Consider the following 25868-nt stretch of genomic DNA (forward strand, 5'->3'; position numbering starts at 1 on the left):
CTTGCCTGCCAGGAACAGAAACTCTGGCTCTACCCTTGACAGCCACAGATGGTAATGGACAGCCTCATCTCAGCAAGCCCTTCTGCAAATGGATTCCTCTAATATTGACCATCATCCAGCCATGGCATCTGCCAGCTCCGTCCTGTCCCAAATTCCCCTACCTCAACCAGCGAATGCTGAGCCAGGCCCAAGACCACTGAAAATCTATACTTGGTCAGGCTCACAGAGACAGCACAGCGTGTTCAATCAACTGAAGGGGGATCCCAATCCTACTCACAGCACAGCTGTCTACTAAGTTTTTCAGCATCTAAAGCATAACCCCTGAGAGCAAAAAAACTTCCCTTCCCCAGGAGTATACACAGAATTTTCTGATGTATTCTTATTAGACTATATTGTGGCAGAAGTGAAAACCTGAAACAAGGTGGTTTTGCTTAATAAAGACCATAGAATATAGAAAGCTTTGCATTATCCGTGCCTCTCGTCATGAAAAGAAACCCCCATGAAACATTAGTGACATAGCCCTGTCCAAGCCAGCAGATCACCAAGCCAGATCAACACTCCGTAGTGACAGATGTAGGACTAAACTCGCAGAAATGCCTCTGAAAGCTCAACAGCTCAGAGTGGGCTCTATTCTCTCCACCACTTGCCTTTTGGTGTAATTTTTGTTGGCTTTGAGTTTTGTGTGTTGTTTTGGGTTGTTTTGTTGTGAATTTGGTCTGGGGGGAGGGGGAGTTTGTTGTTTGGATTTTTACTATCCATTCACAACTCCAGTCAGGTTGACAAATTTACTAAATGGAGATGGTGCTCATTGTTTACTGTGCACCATCTCCATTTAGCACTCAACAGATCTGCAGCCCTTCTGTGGAGCTCTGCCTTGCAGTTAAACTCAGACTTCTCCTTTTCTTTTGATACTTGTTGAGGTTTTCCAGGGATCAGGGGTTGGTTCCGTATCTGCCGCTTGCACACATTCCTTCCCACCGACAAGATGAAAGAAGACGACAGGGTAAGAAAAAAAGAATTATCCTAAGCATCTTTAACAAAATTTCACTGCTGTTTTTCTCTAGACATGCCAAAATCAAATCACATGCTGTTCCATTCAGCTGCAGTGTGTAACTTCCCCAAGAAGTCTCTGTGAACTGACAAGACAGGTGATTGAATGCTCTTCCAGCTAGGTCTCCTGGTGTAGGTTCATGAAGGGTTGCTGCTGATTGACAGCTGTGTCTCTCAAAATAGGGTGATGTAATGAACTCTCTGTTAAGAATTCCTGCACAGAAGCAAGCCTGTGAGGCAAGGTAGGCAGAGCACCAACACATAACGGTTAGGAGGGCTCAGAGAGAGGACTTTTACACTCCAATGCAGAATCCTTTTACCCCAGGGAAATGTACAGATGACTTCAAATTAGCAGGAGACCTCCCTGAAGCAGAGCACTACCAAGGGGTTTGTAGCAGGACTCAGCGCTGAGCACTCTGAATTCACTGAGGTATGACAAAAAGGAGAATTTAGTTGTCTCAAACTGGGAGCACAGAAATCATTCCAGAAGATTTCTCAGTCCACATTGAAGTAAGTTATTGTCAATTGTTGACAGAAGTGACCTGCCAAGGCAATTCCTTTCAATAGTTTTTCTTCTAAAAATATGTTATATGCAGTGGATTTTCAGAGGGTCTTGCCCCTTCAGAGGGTTGTCAAACCATCCCATCTCAACTAATATCTTTTGTTAAGCCACGTATACAAAAGGTCAGCAGTAATACTGGTGGTGGAAGCTTCCAACTGCATGTCAGAGAGCACAAGGCAGGAGGACTGTCAGTAGTTTACAGAGGACTGTGCTGGAACTGAACAGGAACTCACTGGAGGTTGAGCAAGGGGATTACTTCCTACACAGGTTTAGGATTTGGAAGAGGGGTGAAAAAACACACAGAGCAAAGGTTAACAGTGTCAAGCCAGGGATCTCTGGGCCTAGCACAATGACCAAAAGAAAGGTGCAATAAGCAAGAGAACTGTACTAAAAAAAAAAAAAAAAAGCCAATTGTTTCATCAGAGGGGAACAAGGACTGAGCTTCTTCAAAGATGTGTGTGATAGTGAGTGATTAGGATACAGGAGAAGGGACCTTAACTCTTCACTTATTTTATCAAACAATAGAGACTTCTTCTAGTAACTACTTTAGCAGATGTTCTGCTGCTGGTTCTGAACTGATAGCTTGTTTTCAAGAAGCTGCAACCTTTCAGCTCCTCAGTCAGTTAAAAACCAGAAAACCACACTTCTGTATTCTCAGATGTAGGAAACTGGCACTGCTCCTGCACCACTGAGAGCCTAATTCCTGCTAAGACTCCAGATGACGTGACCCCTTCTCATAGAGGATGACAGCGAATGGAAAGTGAAACGTGACAGTCAATGTACTCCTTGGGGTTAGCTTCCATTCCACGTCAGCAATAAAGCACATGCAGTGCTTCATACACATGCAAAGTATGATGCTCAGGAAAACCAACTCTTCTTGTTTCATTGCAAGCTTTCTATTTTTTAGTAACATTTCTTTCAGCCACAAACACCTAATTTCATGACTACTGCAGCTTTCCTTACAAAAAGAAAAATTCTAGCTCTCTGAATAGTAAATCTACAAGTCCTGGAGTGCGTAACAGAGAGGGAACACAAATTAAAACATGCCATGGAAACTCACAGTATTTTAAAACCATATATTTTTTAGTCAATCTTGTGATTCAAGTATTTGACTTAAAAATTCTTAGCTTTGCTAATGCTATACTTATTAATCACAATATTTCATTTTGGCATACAACACGCTTATGCTTTAACATCAAATTTGACTCTAGGTTGTACAGAAATGAAATTTAACTATACTCCCTCCAGAAGGCATTTTTAGTTTTTAATACAGTACGGAGCATTAATAAGCCATTACTGAGATGTGAAGCTGTCACCTTTGTCTTCAGAGACTCTGAAATTCATTTTCTGAAACAGGAGCTTGAATGTAACAGTTTTGCACACTGGTTAAGCTGTCATTTTGACTATTTATTCACTTGTCCATGCCAGATTCCCTTTGTAGAAAGGTTCCAAACTTTAGTATGTCTCCATAATCGCATTGTTCCTCCCTGCTCCCCCCACAGCAGTACCTTGCTATCTCTGCTCTCACCCTGTTTCTCTTTAACCATGCCTCTTACCTCAGGACAAATGCCGAGGGCATCCTATGCCAAGATCGAGACCATCACAGTCGCTGTCTCTCTGCCAGTCCCCATTTCATTGTTGTCAATACCTATCTGTGCAGCTCACAAAACATTTGGCAAGAACACACCGGTTATCTGCCTGGTCCTTTGTTATATATGGTGTAGTGGGACAAGCAGTTCTTCATACACGACTGAAGCCATTTCTCAGTGTCCCCCAGGAGAGCACTCATAACCTAACCCTCACTCATGTTGCAACCACTGGGGGAAGATGCTTAAGACACCTGATGACTTGTATATGACAAGCTTTCTACCTGTCTCTGCTTACCCTCTGCCATGGCAAGCACTCAGTGTTGTTTACATTTATAATTACTCTTATGATTACATTTATAATTACTTGACCCAACAGGTCCAGAGGCAGATTCAATGGCTTTTTCACCATCTTTGTGTGGATGCCTCCAGTGTGTTCTTCCATTTCATTCTATGCAATTTCATAACCTCCTTGTAAGCATGACTGCTGCATGTAGCAACACTAAAATACAGGGATCATCTGTCTGGAATATAAGGAATATGATTAATACAACTGTGTAAAAGAAAAAAATGGTGCTGTGGGCAAACAAGTGGACATGCCACAATCACAAGCAAATTAATTAAATAAATCCTTCCCAAGTTTTCAGCCAGAAAAAGCACTTTACAGTGAAAATGATCTGAAAGTTGTAGGGCCTACTCTGTAGTCATTCTGTCCTGTACTAACAACAACATTATCCTGCAAAGTTTGTAAACAAGCATCCAACATGGTATGAAACAGATTAACTACCTGGCTCTGTACCCCGACTTCCCAGTGGTATAGACAGCAACATTACCGGTCAACAAAATATTGGTACTGCTATTTTATAGCTAACATAATTTTTCTCTAGGCTTCTAAAAAATATGCTTTTATTCTGGAATAGATACATTAGAAAAACAGCGGTCACCGCATGATTCATTCAGAATCATCTACCATTACACCACTTCAAACAGGTAGTAAAGGACACAATAAAATGTCAGCACTTTGTTCAAAGCCAGAACAAAAGAATATACTAAATTAGCATAACAGAACACTATTAATGTGTGCTATTTTTAGTTACCTATAATTTCATTTTATAAACACAATCTACAAATATATCTTTCAGTAAGACAAAATAACTTTGCATTAAAAATCTTAGATGCAGAATTTTTTTTGAGTACACATCATAAAGGCATTGTGGCAGCTTTTTACTTGGAAGCAGGCTAATAATGGAGACAGAGCATATAAATGGAAGCTTACTGGCCCATACTCCTCACAGATAACAGCACTACTTACTTTACTGATTCATCTTGCTATCATTCAAGTAAATTTCTTAATGCTAAAATCCTACATTTTATCACAAGAGTAAGACACTGGGTATATTCAGGCAATCAAAAAACTTCCCTTCAAAACTCTAGCACTGGAATTTCAGCAACCTAGCTAGGAAGTTCATATTTGATTTTAACTCAGTTTTGATGACCTCACAGGATCTTAGTCAAGTGCTGAATTTCATAGTGCACGGATTGCAGTTTCCAAGGTCAACTCCATATGGACATACAGAATTACTCTACTTTTTAATTTTATAAATTTTTACAGACTATGCAGTTTGGATTGATTTTACTGATTTGACTACCTTCCCCAGGGATACAGAAATGAAACAAACCTCCAGGCTACATATATGTTGCTACTATTTCCTTTTCTAAATGCCAAGTCTTTGATGAATTTAATTCTAATTATCACACACAAACTGGAGCTCATCCAAAATGGAAACACAAAACAAAAAGACTTTTTCACTAAACAACAACAACAAAAAAAAAACCCACAAAAACCCCACCTAAAGCAAAAGCCTCATCTATGGAGTGTCTTTCTTCATTAAATTTTAAAGCAATCTAATAAATATAGAGACTGATATTTTACCTCTAAGTATATCCTATCAGAAAATGTTCAAATTGTTATAAGGCTATTGACTCACAAGAAAGAACTAAAACTTTTGCTTAAATGTATTGATTTATGATACTCCATCAAGAATGACTTATGACCTCGGGAAGCTAAATTTTCTTCAACATCAAAAATATGTTCACACCCTAAACTGAAAGAAGAGAAACAGAAAGATCAGAGATTCAAAACTGCATCCCACATGACCACCAGAACTCTCGGCTGACTACCACCTGAAGAAACAACCTTTGTCAAACACCTTTTTAATGACAAATGGCAAAACTCTTGAAAGTCATTGAATGCAAATTTCTGCCATCCCTGAAAGCTGCTGGTAATGACAAAATTGACTTCTGGATAGTTCTACTCATACAGTGAAAAATATTAAGAGGGAGGCGTGCTAGCAGATGCCACTATATCCATTTTAAAGTAATGTTGAACTCAATGAAATGAATCTCTGCCTAATCAGCAATGCTCTAAAAGTTAAATTACAGCTACAGTATGTAACGAAGAGATAAAACTCTGAATAAGAATCAAAATTAATATAAAGAAATTAAGTTATAATTGCTTGAGGAGAGGGAACTATCTAACTTTATGAGACAGCTACAAAAGGAAAATTGTACTATTTTCACAGAACTCTTGTTCACAGCCTGGTTTTCTTCTAATCTCAGCATTTCCAAGGACCCAAAGCAGAATTTGTGCAAATTTGAGTAAAACACAAAAAATCTGATTCCATCCAATCAGATTTGATAGAATGTCTTAATTTGAAATGATTACATACTTTCCAAAGCATTGAGAACACTGCTACAGGGTACACATGAGTAGCATAAATTAATTTAAGTCTGTTAAACAGCAGCATCTTTTCCATTACCCAGGAGAAACAGCAATGTTCTGTATGCTATTTTTAAGATTCAATGTACGTATTTTAGAGATTTTTCAAGGTAATGAAGCTTAAAGAAAATTATCCTTTTTATTAACCAAATGTGTCTGCTTTTCGTAAATGCAAGAAGCTGCTAAAGAAATAAATAGAACCAGCTTTGCAAAATGGATAGAATCCTTGAGACTTGGATTTCAGATTTCTCAATTACTGAGGGAACACTAAGCCACATTCTCTGTTTCAAATTAAAACACAAACTCTCATACATATAAGCTCAGTAATAAAAAAGCAAGTTGCAAATTTTCAGCTTACTACTGGGCGTTAGCATCAGACTCTGCGTACGCAATACAGAACGCATTCACTACACCATTTGAAAAACACACCCCCCTTGAAAGGTATTCCAACAGTCATCCAGGCATACTACTACAGGTTTATTCTTTCTCTGTAACAGAACTCCGAAGGTTACATATAAAAACCCACCGTGTGGGCAACTGCTGAAGTTACATTGTGTCTTTGGATCCTCTGAATTACCAGCTAACATCCTGCTGACTCTCCAAGACAGAATGAGCCAAACATGTTATCGCAGACCTGCCCTACAAAACCAGGCTCCTCAGGCAAATTCTGGTTGCAGCTTGCAGTCCAACTGAGAACCAGCACCCTGAAATACAAGATTTCATCCAATGTTGGCTTTATTTAGTCATGAGAAACACATTACAACTCAGACAGCCCCACTGTTGCCTTTATTGACTGGTTTAATACATGCTCTGACTTGTCTGGCCCTGTGTGGAGCCAGGAGTTGGACTTGATGATACTTGTGGGTCCCTTCCTACTCAAGAGATTGTATGATTCTATGAATAAACCAGCTCATCTTCCACTTTATTGGTGTGCAACCTCTTTTTCTTCCTGCAACTTCCCAGCTGCATGATCTAAGAAATTAATCTAGACCACGTTGCCATCATTCATACCCACAGTGAGCACAGTCTTCCTAAGGGCTGGGCAATGTTTCCATCCTGCAGCCCTAACCAGGATCACAAAGAGATTCCCTCTCACCTGATAGATACACTGTCTTACCAAAGCAAAATTCGACTGCACAGGGTTGTACATCAAACCCACAGCCTGCAGTCTGATGGAATATCTCCAAGACAGAACCAAAAAGTATTCTTGTAGAGAAAAGCAGTTAGCACAGAACTGTGGAAACATACAGAGACTGAGCAGTATCATGGGAACTAGGTGGACCTTAAATCCCAGCCAGCAAGATGGCAGAAGAGGAAGACATTTGTAGTGAGAGTTCAAGCAAGCCAAATGTCTGTAAATCAGTTGTTCTCATATTTGGCTATTTCCTTTGAAGGGATTTATAAACTCAGGAAATCAGAATAGAAAGGTGTTTTTCAAATATTTCAGACAAAAAGAAGTATCTCATTTTCTTTCAGTCAGTATAAATACGTCAAATACATCTGTATGGCTTAAGCCATAAGCATCTATAGAACACGGAGAGATTTTTCAAAACACCACTTCTGAGCTAAAGTACTCATTTCTGGAAAGACAGGTGTTTTCATAGGTTAGTTACTTTTCTATAGTTTTTGTTTCTCTACAAAACCAAATACTACTACTATTAGTGGTTTTTCTTTTCTTACATTGCATCCTGTTTCTCTCTTCTCCTCCTCCCAAAATGTAAGAGAGCATTCTCTCACATTTGAAAAAAGGACAATATTGGAATAAACCCCTAACAACATAAAGTAAACTTGTAGATTTTCTTCAACAATTTTCCAGATACAATGTTAAAAAGCAAAAGAAATGCATCTGTGAGCTGAAACTGAAGGAAAACACTAGAACTAAAATAGAATGAAAACAGTTACTTCGGGTTTTCTTTCCCCATATCCCCAGTAGATAACTGATGATACCAATAGAAATTAAATTTGCTTATTGCTGCAGCAATCCACAGAATTAGTCTGCCTAATTTTAAACAGCACATATGAATTTTTGCCTCATTTTTGTTTTCTTCAAGGAATTGGTAGTAGCTATTTAAGTAGCCTGAGGTCTCTATAAAGCTCTCTTTTTGTGACTTTGTCCATTCAGTTGTAATGACAGAGAATTGAGACATCCGTAGTGCTGGAATTACAGATCAGAAACTGCCTTTTAATTTCATGAACACTGAGTCAAGCCAACAGAAATGAATTTAGGGCTCAAAGTTAGGGCTAGTGCTATGTAATGTTTTTACAGACTATCTGAACATAGGAATCGAACGTACATTAAGTAAGTTTGCCAGTGACACTAAACTAAGCAGAGCTGTGGACTGCCTTAAGGGTAGAAAGGCTTTACAGAAAGATTTGGATAAAGTAGAAAGATGGGCAATCACCAACCTTACGAAATTTAACATGAGCAAGTGCCAGATTCTCCACCTGGTACAGGGTAATCCTGGTTATACACACACACTGGGGAACAAGAAGCTGGAGAGAAGCCCTATGGAAAAAGACCTGGGGGGCTGGTTTGATGGCAAGTTGAGCATGGCTCAACAGTGTGTCCTGGCAGCCAGAAGGGCCAACGGTGCTATGGGGTACATCAAGCACAGCATCAGCCCCAGGGCTTGGTGTTGGGTCCAGTCCTGTTCAATATCTTCATTGATGACCTTGAGGAGGGAATAGCATCCACCCTCAGCAAGTACCCGATGATACAAAGCTGGGAGGAGTGGCTGACATGCAGGAACTCTGCGCTGCAATCCAGAGAGACCTGGACAGGCTGGAGAGCTGGGCAGGGAGAAACCAGATGAGGTTCAGTAAAAGCAAGTGTAGAGTCGTGCATCTGGGAAGGAACAACCTTTCATTTCAGGCTGGGGGATGACCTACTGGAGAAGAGCTCTGTGGAGAAGGACCTGGGGGTCCTGGTTGATGACAGGTTGGCCATGAGCCAGCAGTGTGCCCTGGTGGCTAAAAGAGCCAATGGGATCCTGGGATGCATCAGGAGGAGTGTGGCCAGCAGGTCAAAGGAGGTGATCCTCCCCCTCTACTCTGCCCTGGTCAGGCCCCACATGGAGTATTGTGTCCAGTTCTGGGCTCCTTGGTATAAGAAAGACAGGGATCTCCTGGAGAGAGGCCAGAGAAGGATTACAAAGATGATTAAGGGTCTGGAGCATCTCCGCTATGAGGAGAGGCTGAATAAGCTGGGGCTGTTCAGTCTTGAGAAGAGAAGACTAAGGGGGGATCTAATTAATGTCTATAAGTATCTTAAGCATGGAATGCAGGGTGAATTAGCCAGCCCCTTTTCAGTGCTCTGTGGAGTCAGGACAAGGGGCAATGGCTGCAAGTTGGAGCACAGGAAGTTCCGCACCAATATGCGGAAAAACTTTTTCACAGTGAGGGTGACAGAGCCCTGGGACAGGCTGCCCTTCACTGGAGATATTCAAGACCCGTCTGGACACCTGAGTGATATGTCCTAGGGAGCTACTTTGGCAGGGGGGTTGGACCCAATGATCTCTCGAGGTCCCTTCCAACCCCTATGATTCTATGATTCTGTGATCACTAGCTGGTCAAGGGAGATGACTGTCCCACTTTGTACCAGACTGGTGCAACCTCACCTCGAGTGATCTGTGTAGTTCTGGTTCCCTTAACATAAGTTCATCAAACTATTTCGGCATGTCCAGATGAGTGTGACCAAGATGGGGAAAGGTCTCAGGGGCAAGACTTAAGATGTCACTTCATTGGTTCAGCCTGGAGAAGAGCTGGCTAAGGGGTGCCCTCGTGGTAGTCTATGACTTTCTTGCGGTTGGGGGTGGCAGGTGCAACAGAAGAGGAGGTGCTGACCTCCTCTCCCTTGTGACCAGCGCACATGAGATGAAGCTGTGTCAGGGCAAGTTCAGATTGAACATTAGGAAAAGGTTCTTCACCAAGAGGGTCATTTGTCACTGGAACAGGCTCCTCAGGGAAGTGGCCACTGTTAAGAGTTCAAAGAGCATCTGGAGATGACACACCCACTTGGTACAGTATGATGGACTACAGTAAAGCTCACTTGTATAAAATTCGCAAGGATGAGAAATCTTCCAAACTTTCTTTTTCCTCTGTAATTCTGAAAACATTTTCAGGCACGAGCTTAAGATTTTTCATCATGATTCAAATATTCCATGTAATATAAAGTATATGATAAAAGCACGATATGGTAAGATTGCCCTGTGGGGTCATTTTATAAAGAAACAGATGTGTCTGCTTTACCTGTTTACTGCTACTTTAGTGCCCACTTAACTGTGTCAGCACCAGAAGAGTGTAACGTATGTCACACAGCTCATTATCACAGACTCTTTTCAACAAACAGTTTACATGAATTCACAATCTGAACAGACGCTTTTGGGCACAGTGGTTATTTTCACTGTGTGTGGTATCCACCTCAGCAGCTCCCTGAAGTATTAACTGCTGAAAGCCGGAAGAATATTCCGGTGCACCTACCACTTAACACATTTTTTTCTTTCCTCCATACACATTGGCTGCTGCCAGACAGGGCAACAGATGAGAAAAACCTTCATATGATTAGCTTTATGCTCATTATACAATGCATAGATTTCATAACTCATTATGCGCTCACAATGCAGTGCTCATTACACAACGCACACATTATGTAACACATTGACAAGTACAGCAGCAGGTAACTATGCTAGGTAACTTATCAACCAAAATCCTCACAGCAAATTCAGGTCCAGTGAAATACACAAGATTAGGCATTTTTAAAAAGTAACAAAGTTAAAAAAAAAAAATTGGGAATAGAAGCTTGATCTGCTTCTGCTTGGTTACCAGCATCTTTCTGACACCAAGAGACAGATCTGCAGAAGCTGTAGCTGAAGTCCCAGAACTGTATTTTCATCAGGAGTAGATCTGGCCAGAGAAATGTAAACCACTTAATTTCTCATGCAACGCTGGTCATGCACAAACTAAATGTGTATAACACATCAGCTGTAGGTATTTACAGAGTTTTAATGCAGAAAAATAACATTTTAGTCTTGCATACTGGCTGGAAAGAGGTAAACAAAAATGCACATGCTTTCACTTTATCTTAAATGGCAGAGCTATTACTGTGTTGTGTTACAGTAGTGAGGCATAATTTTATTGTATTTCTGTTACTACTCTAGTGAGAAGGTATTAACTATTTGTAGTAGGCAGGTATTCATTGATGAGTGCCCTAGTCATGAAGCAAAATAAGCAGAACACCATATGATCGGTTTCCAGTTCTCAACAAGACATCTTTTTGAACCTCTGTACTGTTCTTTCTTAGTAAATCTGTGCCAAAAGGTCAAAGCATGACAGGTATTAAAGAGGATAATTAATATGATGCTTGGTTGTGCCTTACATTCTTTCCAAGGTAACATGTAAGGACACACCAGAAAAAGAGGTCAGCTGTAATCAGAGCGAGGAACTAATCTGCAGTGTGTGCTGTGGTGTTTCAGATCAACACAGATTACACTAATCTGTGTGACCTGCCTGCAGTGACTCTTACCATGTGACGCAGGACACAGCACTGGGAGTCATGAGAAGGCATCTTCGAGTTCCTGCAGATTAATGTTTTCACAGAAGCAGGGGGAGAGGCAGTCAGCACTACTCATCACCTCATAAGAAATGTAACTGACAGGATAAATAAGATAAATTTCCAAGCAAAGCACATCTTACCAAATTTATATGTCACTTGGGTATCCTTGCATTCAAATGCAAGCCAACTGCAACTTGCTTTTATGCTTTTCTGTCTACAATATTCTGTGGTTCGACAGACAAGTTTAGTAACGAACTCTTAAGGCTGTGAATGTAAAACACCTCCTGTTTCCAAAGGGAACTCTTACCTCCTTCTTGAACAGAGCCCCACTGAAGGGCTTTCATGAATAAATTCCGTTGTGGAAATCCCAAGACCACTGCTGAATGAACAGCAAGCACCTTTCAGTGGTGCTGTCAGTAAACCTTTTCTTGTCTCCATGAACACAGAAGCCAGCAAGCTGCAAGAGGGGCAGGCACACACACAAGCGTGCTATTTCATTTGTACAAATAGCTTTCCATTAAGTGCCATTAAAAACAGTCAAAAGAAAACAGTTTATATTCCCAGAATGTTTTTCAATTCCCAGTTTAAGCCTGGTTCATCCATAAAAAGGCAAACAGAGAGATGGCTATCAGTTTCTTCACAGAACTCCACATACTAAACTCTTTACAACACAGGGACTTTATTACATTTATCTTCATGTCAGAATGGGATCTTACTGCTCCGCGTTTTCATTTCTTCTGCACTCACCACCCTCCATCTGAAGCAGATACAATAAACAATCCTCTTCCATATTCAGGGGGTTTTGGGATCCAAGTTCCTTGAATCTCATGTTTAGTCTTGATGACATTTGTTCTAAGTGCCACAACAGGCAAAGAGACCCAGGCCTTGTGTTCACTACAGCTAGCATTCACTTCTCAGAAGAGCTTCAATTAAAGGAACACACTTGGTATGGGACCATTTCTGAGGACAGTGAAGGGTTGCTTCAGAAACAAAGCCATGGCATTTATCAGTCATCAACAAAGACCAGATTTCTTCACTGTATTAAGCCTTAACAATATTTTAATGAAAGCTACACACTGAGAATACAGTATTTGGGTTGATTTGTGAGAACAGATGCCTGACAAACTACTTAAACCTGGTGAACTTAAAAGGACTATTCATGCCTATTCCATTCAATTTCAAGCCTTCCATTTCTACACTTTCCATCAGAACAACATAATGGAAAAATCCCCGCTAGCCTAGTTTCCCATGATTATAATTTTCAATTTATCTCTCACAGCACAGGCAACCAGAAAGTTTTCTTCTGTGAAAAACGACCACGAATTTTCTTCTTCAAAATATAAAGCAACTGTAAAATAGAAGATGTAAATTGATAGAACTGTCAACTTCAAAAGACTGATGAATCCTACATTGCCCTGAGGAAGACTATTTGGGGCCAAGACTCAGGCGATTTCCCTTTAAAATATTCTTATGTCTGAATGACTCTTTGAAAACGTTTTGATAAGCAGTGCAGGGTGAGGATACAACAGATAAATTTTCTCTCCTGGGTTATGAGGGGTTGTCTTGCCTGCTGACATCTTGGAAAAAGTACTTTTCAGCCCTAATTTTAACCATTACAGAGCAAAGTACTTGCTCAGGTGAGCACAGGGCAAACTTGCCTGAAAGCTTCCTAAGAGCACAAAAACTTTTATTCCATTAGAAACTGCTAAACCCAAGTTTCTCCTGGTGTTGCCACATAGGCTGCAAGACATTTATAAGATACATCTATAATTCAGAGGAAGGCATAAAGGTCTAGAAAGTCCTGAGAATGTATTCAATAAGCTGGATTATTTAAGAGCTGCCTGTATTTCAACTTCTCCATAAGCAGAGCAGGAGACAAGGCCAGTTTCCATCAGCGCTCTCAGAGGCTGGGATCTGTCAGGAAAGAAAGGAAGCCTCTCGAAGTGTGTGACTGCTACACTGCTATGTGTCTAGATTCTGAGGTGGCATAAAGCAGAATCATCCCACCTAATTCTGTAAAACTACACAGAGAGACTGATTAAAACATTGGTTTATGTAGTACAGTATTAAAGTTTTATATGGTATTTATTCCAAGTTTGCTTTATAACTGTCTCTTGCTTCATCAACTCAGAGTAACACACTCATGAAAAAAATATATATCCATTAACATTTTTTCTTGAGGAAGTTTTATGCTGTACCCAAAAATCTATGTGAGAATAGCAAGACTACTGGATACAATTAACTAGAAACAATTGTGGTTGATTAGATTGCTATCTATCTCTGCAAGTCAAGGATTTTTATATCATCCACCTGGATTTAGCAAAGCTGCTGCTACAGGAGTAACACCTTTCTCTCACCTTTTGCAGAAAATGTTTTATCAATAAACCAGACTCATGCATAAAAGGAGTAGCCACAGAATTAAGTCTTTCGTGTCCACAAAACTCTGGCTGTTCAGAGCACTGATTCCAGTTTAGAAAAAAAAAAGTCAATAAAATCACACATTTTTCAATCCAAGCCTATATTAATTCTTCTCCTTAAAAGGACACAAAAAAACAGGGTGAACATTTTATGTCCAATCTGAATAGGTCGGGTAAGTGGTGGGTTTTATCCAACTAAATGGTAAAGGAAACGATGCGTGAATAAGAAAATTGTAATGCAGCCATGGATCACTTCTGGCACTTTCAATTAAGGTTTTGTTTAGTTAAGCACTTACAAATTTTAATGAACAGTTTTGAAAAAAAAAAAAGATTCCAGTTTTCTTAAACGGTCTGACTTCTCTATTAAGATGTGTTATATTTGTATTTTATTGTTTTCCCACATTTCACTCCCAGATAATTGCACTCAAGAGGAATACTAAGTTCTGATGCTGAATTCTTCACAAGCTAAGTGCTCTACATGAAGTTTGCTCTTCTTTTCATTAGACATTTGCACTTCAAGATTCTGAAATTAAAAACCATGATGAATTTGCATTATTAAGACAATTTTTAAATAATTCTACTTCAAGACAACAGGATTATACCATCTACATAAATAACATCTAATAAGAATTGAAAAGGAACTTCAGAACTGAAACCCTCTCCATAATTAGAGTACAACCTAAATAAATGCCTACTGTGAACTTCAACAAATTAGTTTCACCTGGCATATGACATAGGAAAAATCTTCCTGTTGTTTGCTCACACTCATTTTACAGTAATCCTTGTAAAAACACCAAATCATGGAATGTGCTGTTCTGAAAACTTCTGTCTTGCCTTCCAAAATAATTTTCATTCCAGCTACTCTTGAATTCATTAATTTCCTTTGGAATACAAACCCAACTGCTGGGGAGAGGGAGTGTAGAGACAAAATGCAATTTTGGTTTTATTTCTTCTTGGATGTATCAGACATGTAGAATTGCTTTCCCTATCACTGGATGGTTCGATGGCTGATAATGAGATCCACCAGGAATGAGAATCCGCACAGAACACATGGCTTGAGAAAACTTTGTCTCAGAAAAGCAGAAGCAATGCAAGAAAACCCTACTACCAGCAGGCCTGACAACTCAGTTCACACTGCGGCATCTCACGCTGCGTTTCCTTGTTCCAGAACCGACATGGCAGAATGGAAAGAATCCACGCTTCACAGCCTGCACTATGACTGCTCAGTTGTCAAACTGACATGAATAAACCCACATGCTTTCTTATTCCAGTGCTAGAGTGTCACCTCTTGAAGGTGCATGCACCTGGTAACTACACACCTCTCCCAAACACCGAGGGCCCCAGCATCATGCTAGTGGAATAGGAAGCAACGCAGTGAAATACTCTACGGCACTGAAAAGCCCCTCTCTGTCCAGTAGCATAACACCCCTTTGAGCTTCTCCTAGACCCTCGTTTAAAGACTCAAAATTAATGGAGCATCCATGTCATGTCCCGACTCAGTCAATCAGCAGTTGCTTTGCAAGGTGAGTAGGTACCATTTCCTCCATGCAGTACTGTGTAGCCAGGTTACTGAGTACGTCATTAGTTGCTCCCACTCAAAACACTTTACATCTGAACAGACTACTGATAGCCCAAGGGCCAGCTGCATGAATTGTTGATGTTATGCTTCAACCAAAGGCAGTGCACATGGAGGTCTCTCACTTTACACAGGGGATTAAAAACAACCCCAAATCACCAAATCAACTCCACATTCCAAAGATACCTGCAGCTTTCATTTTGAAAAACAAAATGTTTTCACAAATAACTAGAGAAAATGGCCCAAATCTGTCTCAGGAGCACAAATACACTACAGAACTATTACAGAATTAATTCCATCAGTAACTTTAAGCCGCCTTCTTCCAGCAAGGTTCATTACAAAAAGGTTTTTATGCTTGCCTGGAACGCCATCAGACACAGCAGAAACGGATTTTCAAGTCTACAGTTTTCACAAACCATATCCAAGAACTTGCAGTTTGGTGTTCTATTTACAGAGCAGCCTTCCAAATCCATCAGCAATATAAGCCTCCCAAACTGGAATCTCCATCTCCTTATCTTTGTGCTGTTAAGAGAACAATTTAACCTCTGCAATAACACCTTCACTTAGCTTTCAAAGATCATTAATGAAGGCAGCTAGTGCAACACCACCCACAGAAATACCATTAAAGCATATCTATACATTTATTCATGCATAACATTGATATTGAAACTCTTGTTAATACAGTGTGATGTTTTGCTAGTCAAGATCTTTTAGAAGTGTTCAAAAATCTTATTTGCTTAACAGCAGCCTACAGAAAAGAGTCCACAATCTTTTTTTCAGTTCTCAATAAAGTCCAAATTTCTAACCACATGGTATCACATTGTGCTTGGTTTTAACCATCTAAGATGGTATTTCAGACCGGGAGCCTATCTTAAGCTTATTTTCTATTTCTGGGATATGCATTTTAAATAACTTACTCACTACCAGTGCCAACATGCTGACATACCACAATCCTTTTTGCATGAAAAACAGCAGTTTGTCCCTCGTGTTTATGCAATTAAGCAAGTTTTTTTGTTAAGCAGATATTTTGTTCCTTCCTATTTCTCACACAAATCTATTATAAAAGTTACCCAGCACAGCAATTCTATTTCAGTTGATGCTACTCAATTTGAGACCACCAGAGTAAGCACTGCCAGGCTCTGGGCAGCTGAAGAATAGCTAACACTAGCAGTATAGGACGAATGCCTTGCAGACAGAAGAATGTGTTGCTTTTTACAAACGTTATATGCATAAATACATCCAACACCTTAATAATTTCCACTCCAGTTAAATATAATACCTAATTACCTCTATAAGTACTTCTTACATCCATTTATGCTTGCAGAAATCAACATAGTCTTTAAGTACCCTGTATATCCACAATGACATCAAGCTATACTTTGAGTACGCTCGACTGCTGTTCGTATTTGAAGGCTGTTACTGGGTGGCCATCTGAGGTGAGTTCTCTTTGGAATTATCACTGGGGAAAAGGCATCTGAGCCACAACTTCAAAGTCAGCTGAGTTCTTATCCTAGTTATCCCAGGGCACTGTGTGCCATGGCTGACTTTCAGATAAGGATTCAGCTATGCTTCTTCCCTTAATACTGCGCCACTGTAATCGCATTACTGAGATGGAGTGCCTAATTAGTTCTAGAAATGGTACAGGACTCCAGGAAGAGCTGGCAATGCCCAAGACAGAGTTCATCAGAAAGAGGTATTCTCTGAATCTAAGCTGGCTCACAGAACTAAGAAACTCCACAACAGCCTATGGAGATTAATGGCCTGACACCCTTAAGCTGTTTTCAGATCTGCAACAGCTGTTCTGTAACATCTGAACTACCACCCTGGAAAGACTCAGCTGCAAGTGCCCTCCAAAGTGCCCATGCCACACCAACTTTGTAGGGAACTGAATCTTACTGGCAAATAGGAGAGCAAGGCTGTGCAAATGCCTGCGTGCTGGAAACAGGAGCCTCCTTTAACCCCTTCTTCACCTTCCTGGAGAAACACAGGCTTTTGCTTTGGAAGATGAACAGTCCTGTAGAAGTCATCAACATGACTTCAACACAGCTCGCATGCTGTGTGTCTACTTTTTTTTGTGGAAGAACAGCATCTGGAGGAAAAATAAAAAGCCTGAAGCTGAAATGGGGCAAAAAGTTGCTTGTTTCTGCAAAAATATTAAGAGAAAGTTAATCCACTCAACCAACTCTGAGTTGCATATGGGTTCTGGGCTGATATAAATGGCAGATAGGAAATAGCTGACATTTGTTAATGACTTAATTCACTCCTGTAAACTGGCACCGCTCTCACACACAGTCAAGACTATTATTTAATATCATAAACAAAATCCAAAGGAGTTACTATATCAGACAAGATTTTTGGTTAGTCAGCTCCAGCTTGCTGTCTCCAACAACAGCAAAGAAACTTTCACTTTGGAATAAAATGACTTTTGCCTGCAATGGACTTAACCAGCTTTCATTCCCTCGCTACTCTCCATGCTGACACCATTACACAAACGGATCCTCACTCCACTGGGAAAACTGCAGCCGCAGTACACTGGAAAAGGACTGTAGTGCAGAACAGTCTTTCCCCAGTCCAGGGACTGTGGTCCTTCTGCACATTGCGAATGGGGCAAATTAACTCAAAACCAAGAAGAAAGTGGCCAATGTAAATTGTACTGTGAAGAAGCTAAATGTGCATTCAAATAAACAGTATTTAGAGCAAAGTTCATCAATTGGGTCTCTTCAGACAAAACTCTTCTATCTATTTCAACCGAGCTCAGCAAGCACTGGCTGACACAAGAAGCAATGAAGCATTGCCAAACGAGGAGAAAAAGTATCCTCACTACACCATGAAAAAGGAGATACAACTTGCTAAAAAATATTTTCTTTTTAAATAAGGAATCAATTGAAGCAAGACTTCACAAACAGTCTGATTAAAAGCACTCACTACCTTTCTCTGAAACACAGTCTTGGGAAAACGGATTTTCCCATCTCAAACCAAGCAAGCGTTAGGTACTTGCTGCATACATTAGATGATGTCTAATCTCTTCCCTCGACTTGTATAACTCAAGATGTCTTTGAGGTCTACCCTCTGGAACACAATCTTCTATACCACTGAAAAATAAGCACCTAACGATCTACAGCTTTAACCTGTGGCACATGTAATGTATGATTCTGACTGGCACTGCCCTTTGTTCTTGGTAAGATTTTTCACTACATAGCACAAAGGGCAGTATAAACTGAGTGGTTGAACTCATCAGCGGGTGCTTTCACTTCATCAGCTTCTCCTGGCCCAGGAAATGGCAGAGAACACTTCACCTTGGCCTGTGCTGCACACCTCTAGCTCCTGAGACACTGGGCCCTGGCAGCAACACATCCATTTAACAGCGCTGCACACCCTTATTTGACACAGGCAATATAGCAAACACCAGGAGAGATCTGGGACACCAATATATTCACAAAAATATTTTGTTCCAGTAGCTTTTTGATTAAGCAGTAATGCAAAAATATACCCATCAAATATGAATGAAGGCCCTCTGCAATTAAGACGATGATATATTTAGATAGCGATTCATAATTTCTCTCTTCTAGCTATGCCCAGACACGGCTGGCTGTACCTTACAAAGCTGAATTAGGTAGTTAATCTAAAAGAGGGGAAATTAAAATTGGCCAGCAGGGTTGCTTCTGATGATTCTGCCTCAATTAGACATAATTATTCCAAATCCTAGCACCACAGTTTGAAGATACAGATCTCAACAAAGTGATTTCCAAGGCTCACCAGTTTCCTTTGCTCTTGTGTTTTTTGAGGCATGCAAACTCTGTGCACAAATGTTTGGGTGTCTTAAGGAAAGTTTCCCTTGCAATGTGCTGGCTGCGGGAAGCTGGCTTTTGCCCATGGATGGCAGATGGCATCATCAAAGCAGCACAGCTGTACTGTAAGTAACTCCTACCCTGAATGAATTACTGCCTCTGCTAATGGGAGTCACTGTCTCAGAAATGAAAACGGAATCCAAAGGCAGTGGAAAGGCAACTGGGCAGCAGCAGGGGGGACTGGACTACCACACCCTCTCCCCTGCACATCTGCCAGGCGGTAAGAGTCCCCACACCAAGACAACTCTCGCCCTACCAGCTGAAGAAGGCGGGGTGTTCGGTCACTTTTAGAGCCCATGGGCTGCAAGTCCTAAGCTGTGCTGTGCTGCTGTATTTTTTCTTGCAACAGGGATGCCACTACCAACAGAAAAACATTGTGTCACTGCTAATGCAAGATGGTACCCTTGTTCCTAATTTTATTACTGCAAAACTTACTAAGTTTTTTAACTTATTAAGAAACTGTGTCCCCTACTGCTGGCCTGCTCTCAGACACAAAGGGTCAGCCTGGTCACTATAGTGGCCACTTCAGTGCTGTCCAGCATGCCCTGCCAGCTGTGTTCCTAACCACCAGTCCTGCCTTACCTTCCAGGCAGGACACCCAACATAGACACACACAAGTCTCTCTGCTGGCAGGTTTAAAAAGAGACTCTGATGTTTCCAATACACAACAGAGAATCCCCTGCACACCAGCATAAAAATCGAGATGGTGTGTTCCATGTGAGACAGGTACAAGCAACACAGGCCACAAGATAAAACAGCAATGCCAGCCCCATGTGCAGTATTTCACAGGACCAAAACAGGCTTCCTATTGGACACAAAGATTCCCTCAAGTTACCTATTGCAATGCCCAACTGGAAACACACAGGGAAATTTCTGCACACTTTTGCCTACAAAGTAACAGTGATGCTGTTAGGCATATGAGCAACGCCTACTTAAAAATGGTACAATGCATTTGTGAATGAAAAGGCTAAAAGTAGGTTACCAGAATAACAGAAATAAGTACAAGTATTATTTTACAGCACAAAATGTATTTTAGTATATCAGAGAGGCAAAGCTGTATCAGAAATTATTAGGTCTTTTCTTTTCACTGCAAATACATACTATTTAGTGTTGCAAAATACCTCCAGTTTTATTAAGTGTTTCACAGACCACATATAGGATGAGCTTTGTCGTGGTCATGCCATTATTTCAGAGCCACAGGTGACAACTGGAACAAACTGGAAGGAAAAGTACTATGCAGAGGTCAGCATTTCAAAGTGAAAAAGACACAAAACAATTAAAAAACAAACAAAACCCCAACATACCAAAATACCCTAACCTGGCTCAAAGGACACCTTGTGCCAGATCAAGGCTGAATGCAGTATATTACTTTTACAGAACATCAGCCAGAATGCCAGTACACAAGTCTCCTTATTCTGTCCACCAAGAAGTTAGCTGGAGTACGGAAGAAATAGAACCAATAAACTCTTCACTTTTTGCACAGCTGCAGAAGCTGGTCCATGGAAGTTTGGAAGGGGGAAAAAAAATTAAGCTACTAAAGCATTGGCAATGAATGGTGAAATCACCAGCTTTACCAAAGGACTGACTTGAACTCTTTTCCAAAGGAGGTTGGTCAGTGCAAGAGGCCGGGGTAGGTACACAGACAAACACATCAGGTGAGTCCAGCCAGAGATTCTCAGCACGTTATGTTATGGCAAGAGAAACGCAGCACAATGCAGCGCAACGCAGAGAAGAAACAGCTTCCCACAGGTTGCTGGCTGCACCTTCTACTGAAATGAAAAAACTATAGAAGGGTATCATACATTGCAAAGGGGGAAGTCCTGCATCTCACTGTTCACTTCTATTGCCTAAACCTGTCTCATTCTGGGTTTTCAACTGCAAAAAGTAGTTTCAAATTTACAGACCCAAACAGATCCTACAGAATTGCCTATCTCCAGCACAAAATAATTTTTTCACAATTTTGTTGTGAAAGCAACAAAAATCACTTTAAAAATGTATCTCCTCTTTGTCCCTGACCTCTCCATATTGTCTGCACACCATATAAATAACCATTCGCTTTGTTTACAACTGTATTAGGAAAAAAGTCTGTCCTAAGGTTTTTAAGTGGGGGTTTAAATGTCCTGCTGACTGGAGAGAAAACACCATGGTAAGTGGCTCAAGGGCTTTATAGATTAGCATTTGTTTACTTAAAAAGCTATTTTTGCATGGAAGAGGATAGAAGATGTCCTTTGTCAGAACTAGAAGTTCTTCAAACTTCATGTCCATATACAATCCACCCACCATCTGAAATATGGTTACAGTGATAATTAGTGACCTTGTATATAATACTGTGACTGATCAAAACTGATCATAATGGACTGTTGATTAGATACTTTTTTAAAATATTGTTTCATTCATCCAATTCACTACAGGGAAATATTTCAGCTTTTAGAGGAAACATTGTAAATTTGCCCAGTAGGAGAAACGAGACATGAGGATCAATAAAATAGAAATGGTACATTTTTTCAATGCTATTGTATTGAAAACTTCTGTGTATTGACAGGAGCAAGAGAAAATTATCACTAAAGAGATCTTAACCTACAGCAACAACCCTTTCTCCAACTCTCAGACCTGTAGGGGCAGTGATTTGGTTTTGCTGTTAATGCATTTGATGTAAAAGTTTCAAGTTGCACCTATTAATTAGCTAAATAAGAATAATATGGATTATTTTAACACTGTTCTTACATCACAATTTCACACAAGTCACAATACTTTCAAATATTAAATTGGTCAGAATCTTGAAAATACATTCTAGTCTTGGCACACGTAGATGCTAAAACATCTCCATTATGAATTTACAAAGATTTACACTTAACATATTGGCTCATTAGAAGATTAATTGCCCTTAAACTACATGAATAACATGCTTTCTCCAAAGCTAAACTATATTATTAATTGAAATATTATCTCACTCGTGGAAATGGAATGCTGAAGACTTTAAAGTAGAGTCAAAAGAAATTAATTGGTTTCTAGGCCTCCATAATCATAAACCTAATGGAGAAAGGGGATAGTCAGAAAGCATCTAGAAAACAGAACAGAAATTGTTCTAACTCCTCCCTCCTGCTGCTCCTCTCACAGAACAGAAACAGGATTCAGTAAAGATATGAAACTATCTCTATAATAATATGGCATCACAAACTAATATAAATGCAGAGTTACTGTGTCAGTGCTGTAAGTTAATATGAATTATTATTACTGCAGCTGGGATCAGAATCTACTCCCTAGACACCAAAGAAGGTGCAAGTATGCAACACTTACTAGTGCTAAAAAAGGAATAGCAGTGCTTCTTGGCTTTATCCTTCCCAGCTGCCTGATAGAGCATGGGTAATCCATCAGTCTAGACTAGCGGAGGTCACAATTTAGAAACAGATTCTCAGGCAAAGTCAAGGACACATCTGAAAAACATAGAAGATACAAAGCATCTGGCTTCTTATCAACCTTTGTGTAAGACAACAAACATGGATGATTCTTTCTTTGCAGATACAAGAGACTGCTGCTTTGTACTTCCTTGATGAGACAGAGCAAATCCCCCGTGGCCAACTGCCACACATTCAGCAAATATCCTAGAAATCTTGCAGTGTTTTGTTGGGGTATTTTTTCTGACCTCTTAATTTGCAGTACATTTTTATGTGGCTTTCCCTTTAAGTCAAAAACCATTAAACTCATTAAGTACTTAATAATGTTCGAACAAGAGCAAGAACAGATCAAAGAACAAGCTGCAGTAATTTGAAAGTCTTGCTTTCATCTCACATGTCAGCGGATCAGCAAATGCCCTTAGCCCAGTGCTACTAGATACACTGTTCAGGAGGTACAAACTCTGGACTCAAAAGGTGGTACGTAAGCCTCTTGCACCCAGTCCCATACATCTCCCTAGGACACAACCTGGGGCAATCCTGCAAAAGAACTGTATCAAGATGCTAAAGAGCATTGCTCTCATTTTGTTGGCCTGAACAAGAGAACTCACTGAAAGCTTGTTACAATCCTGCAAAACAGAACAGACCTAGAAGTAGAGAACGGCTGAAGACTTTTCCTACACACACATCTCATAAGGTATTCTTGTGGCTGCTCTGTATAAATGTTATTTCAGCATGGGATTTGCATAGATCTGTCTACAATTTGCTAAGTCCCCAGATTTCATACACCGAAACACCATTTAATTTTCCAGCTTCACAGAGAATAGAAATGTCTCAAAAGTTTAAAGTGATCAGATAGATGGTTAGCAATCCTTGCACTTCAATTCACATGTGTGCATGAAACAAATTAATACACTAACTTTTTCCTTGGATTTCACCTCCAAATATGAAAGCCTGTTTCCCATGTACACTAAAGAATGGATTAAGGAGATGCATATACATAGCCAACTGCATTCATATAAATACTGCAACAGTCAAAACATAAATGGGTGGGTAGTTTGTGTAGCAGGCAAATTCTCCACACTAACCCCTATGGTTCCTATTTGTTATTCTAATGTCCATGATTCCCTGCAGCAGACTAAATTTGCTTCTGTAAGAAATACAAAGCGTGTGCTAGCAGCACACTGAGAAGGATCAGAGGCAGGTCACAAGAAAGCAAAAACTGGAAAAAAAATTGTAACATACAAGCTCTTTTTGGTCTAATAATTATTCTCTCATATATACACCACCAAAAAGACTCCCGCATCTATTCTTAGACAAAACAATCTGGAAGCAGAAAATAGTGCTTTAGAGATGTCACCAACAGCTGCTGCTCTGACTGTTTGAGCGCTCATTTGCAACTTGCTGGATTCTTGGAGGGAGGGGAAAAATTGCAGGAATAACTAACAGGCTTAATTTTGTTGGATTAAAAAAAAGCACAGCTGGATGCAAAGGCATGCAGCTCAAAAAACCATTAGGACTTCTGCAATTTGCTTGAAGGTTTTGGTTTGTATAAACTATTTACTTTGCAAGACTATTATGATCAACAAAAATAACAGCACTAGAGCCTTCCTGATAGCTAGGTAGACATTAAATTCACAACAGGCATCAATTCACTCTGCTTCTTCATGGCAAGGACCACTAAAGCAGTGCCTTTAATTGATGACATTGTTTTAACATTTAACTCATTTGGAACAACGTAACCTAACTCCTTATACTGCCCCAAGAACTCTTATACCTGCAAAACATTATGCTTCTATTTCAGGCACAAAGGAATTTATAAGAGTTCATTATGTTTATAGGCCAAGGCCAGGAAGTCCCACTGCTCGTTAAGTTCTACCTCCTCCAGAGCAGCTCTCTAAACTCATCCAGGTTTGCACTGACCCCCCTAACTTGCAGCATACCTTCAACAGTCTTTCCAAAGCTTAATCCAGACCAGGTTTTACCCTGTAAATTCTACCTTGACCTCAAAAAGCATTAAGGACTAAGGACATTAAGGACTAAAGTTAAATCTAAAAAAATACTCATTTATTCTGATCATTAAAAACTAGTCTCTAATATGAATTTACTAAGTCTAAGGATAAAACTTGTGTGTCTTACTATGCCTTTTATCTAATGAACATACAATTACCCTCCACTGATTTACACACACTGGTAAAGGACAGTAAGGTCATCCTCTATCTGTTTTGGTTTTGGGCTTTTTTTTTCTTAGAAGATAGGCTTAACCTCAACCCTCTGATTTCAAGAGACACTGCTAGTCACAGTGCCTAGGTCTTTGGTAATTTAGCGTCAACCTAATAAATAATAACATTTGACAAAAATCAACCTTGATATCATAGCTTCACCTTGGAGAAAAAAGCTTCATAAACAGTATCTTGCATAGCAAATACCTGGTTATCCTTACTCCACAGGCCTGACAGTGTGTATTAAGAGAAAAAAACAAGAATAGATGAAAGTCTGACTTGGATTTATTTTTCCTTGGTAGTTCTCCAAAGACAATACAGTTTTGGAAAGAAAAAACAAACTTCATTCTCTAGTGACTGATACTTCTCCAACAAAACTGCTAACTAGATTTTGATTGTTGAACATTTAGATTGAGGGACAAGTAAGCCAGAAATGAAGAACCATCTCACCTGGCAAGTAAGATTTTTGGCCTTGTACGATACTGAGTGTATAAACCACACCACACACTCCCGAATCCTACAAAATTGGGTCTGGAAGTGCCCGGGACAGTTGTGGTAGGGTAAGGAAAAAGGAAAAGGGAAAAAAAAAATAGAAATGGATTTACGTGACACCTCCTTCAGTTTTTATTCCAGAAACTTCCAGATACAGATGTAACCACAGCGGATGGCTTCCTTCTCCTCTCAGGTACATAAGGGAAGGCTGCTGCACACGCACTGGCTGCAAAAGAGTCTGTACCAGATGCAGAGAACCAGGAACACACAGCTCCATCACAAATTCTTAATAGGGCTTCTGGAGCAGGCTGTACGTCTGTAACAGCCTGCACGTTCAGAGAACTCTTCTGTAGGCACTTTCTGCTTCAAACCCAGCAGAAGTCATTGAAGCAC

The 25868-nt window shown here is 40.1% G+C and overlaps 1 protein-coding gene across 1 annotated transcript in view; it reads right to left on the reverse strand.

The window, feature by feature from the left end:
- GALNT18 (polypeptide N-acetylgalactosaminyltransferase 18) overlaps positions 1-25868 on the reverse strand; it is a 227541-nt gene that overhangs the window by 144600 nt on the left and 57073 nt on the right. The gene's annotated exons all lie outside the window — the stretch shown is intronic.

This window comes from Gallinula chloropus, assembly GCF_964237585.1.
Source record: "Gallinula chloropus genome assembly, chromosome: 4".
NCBI lineage: Eukaryota > Metazoa > Chordata > Aves > Gruiformes > Rallidae > Gallinula > Gallinula chloropus.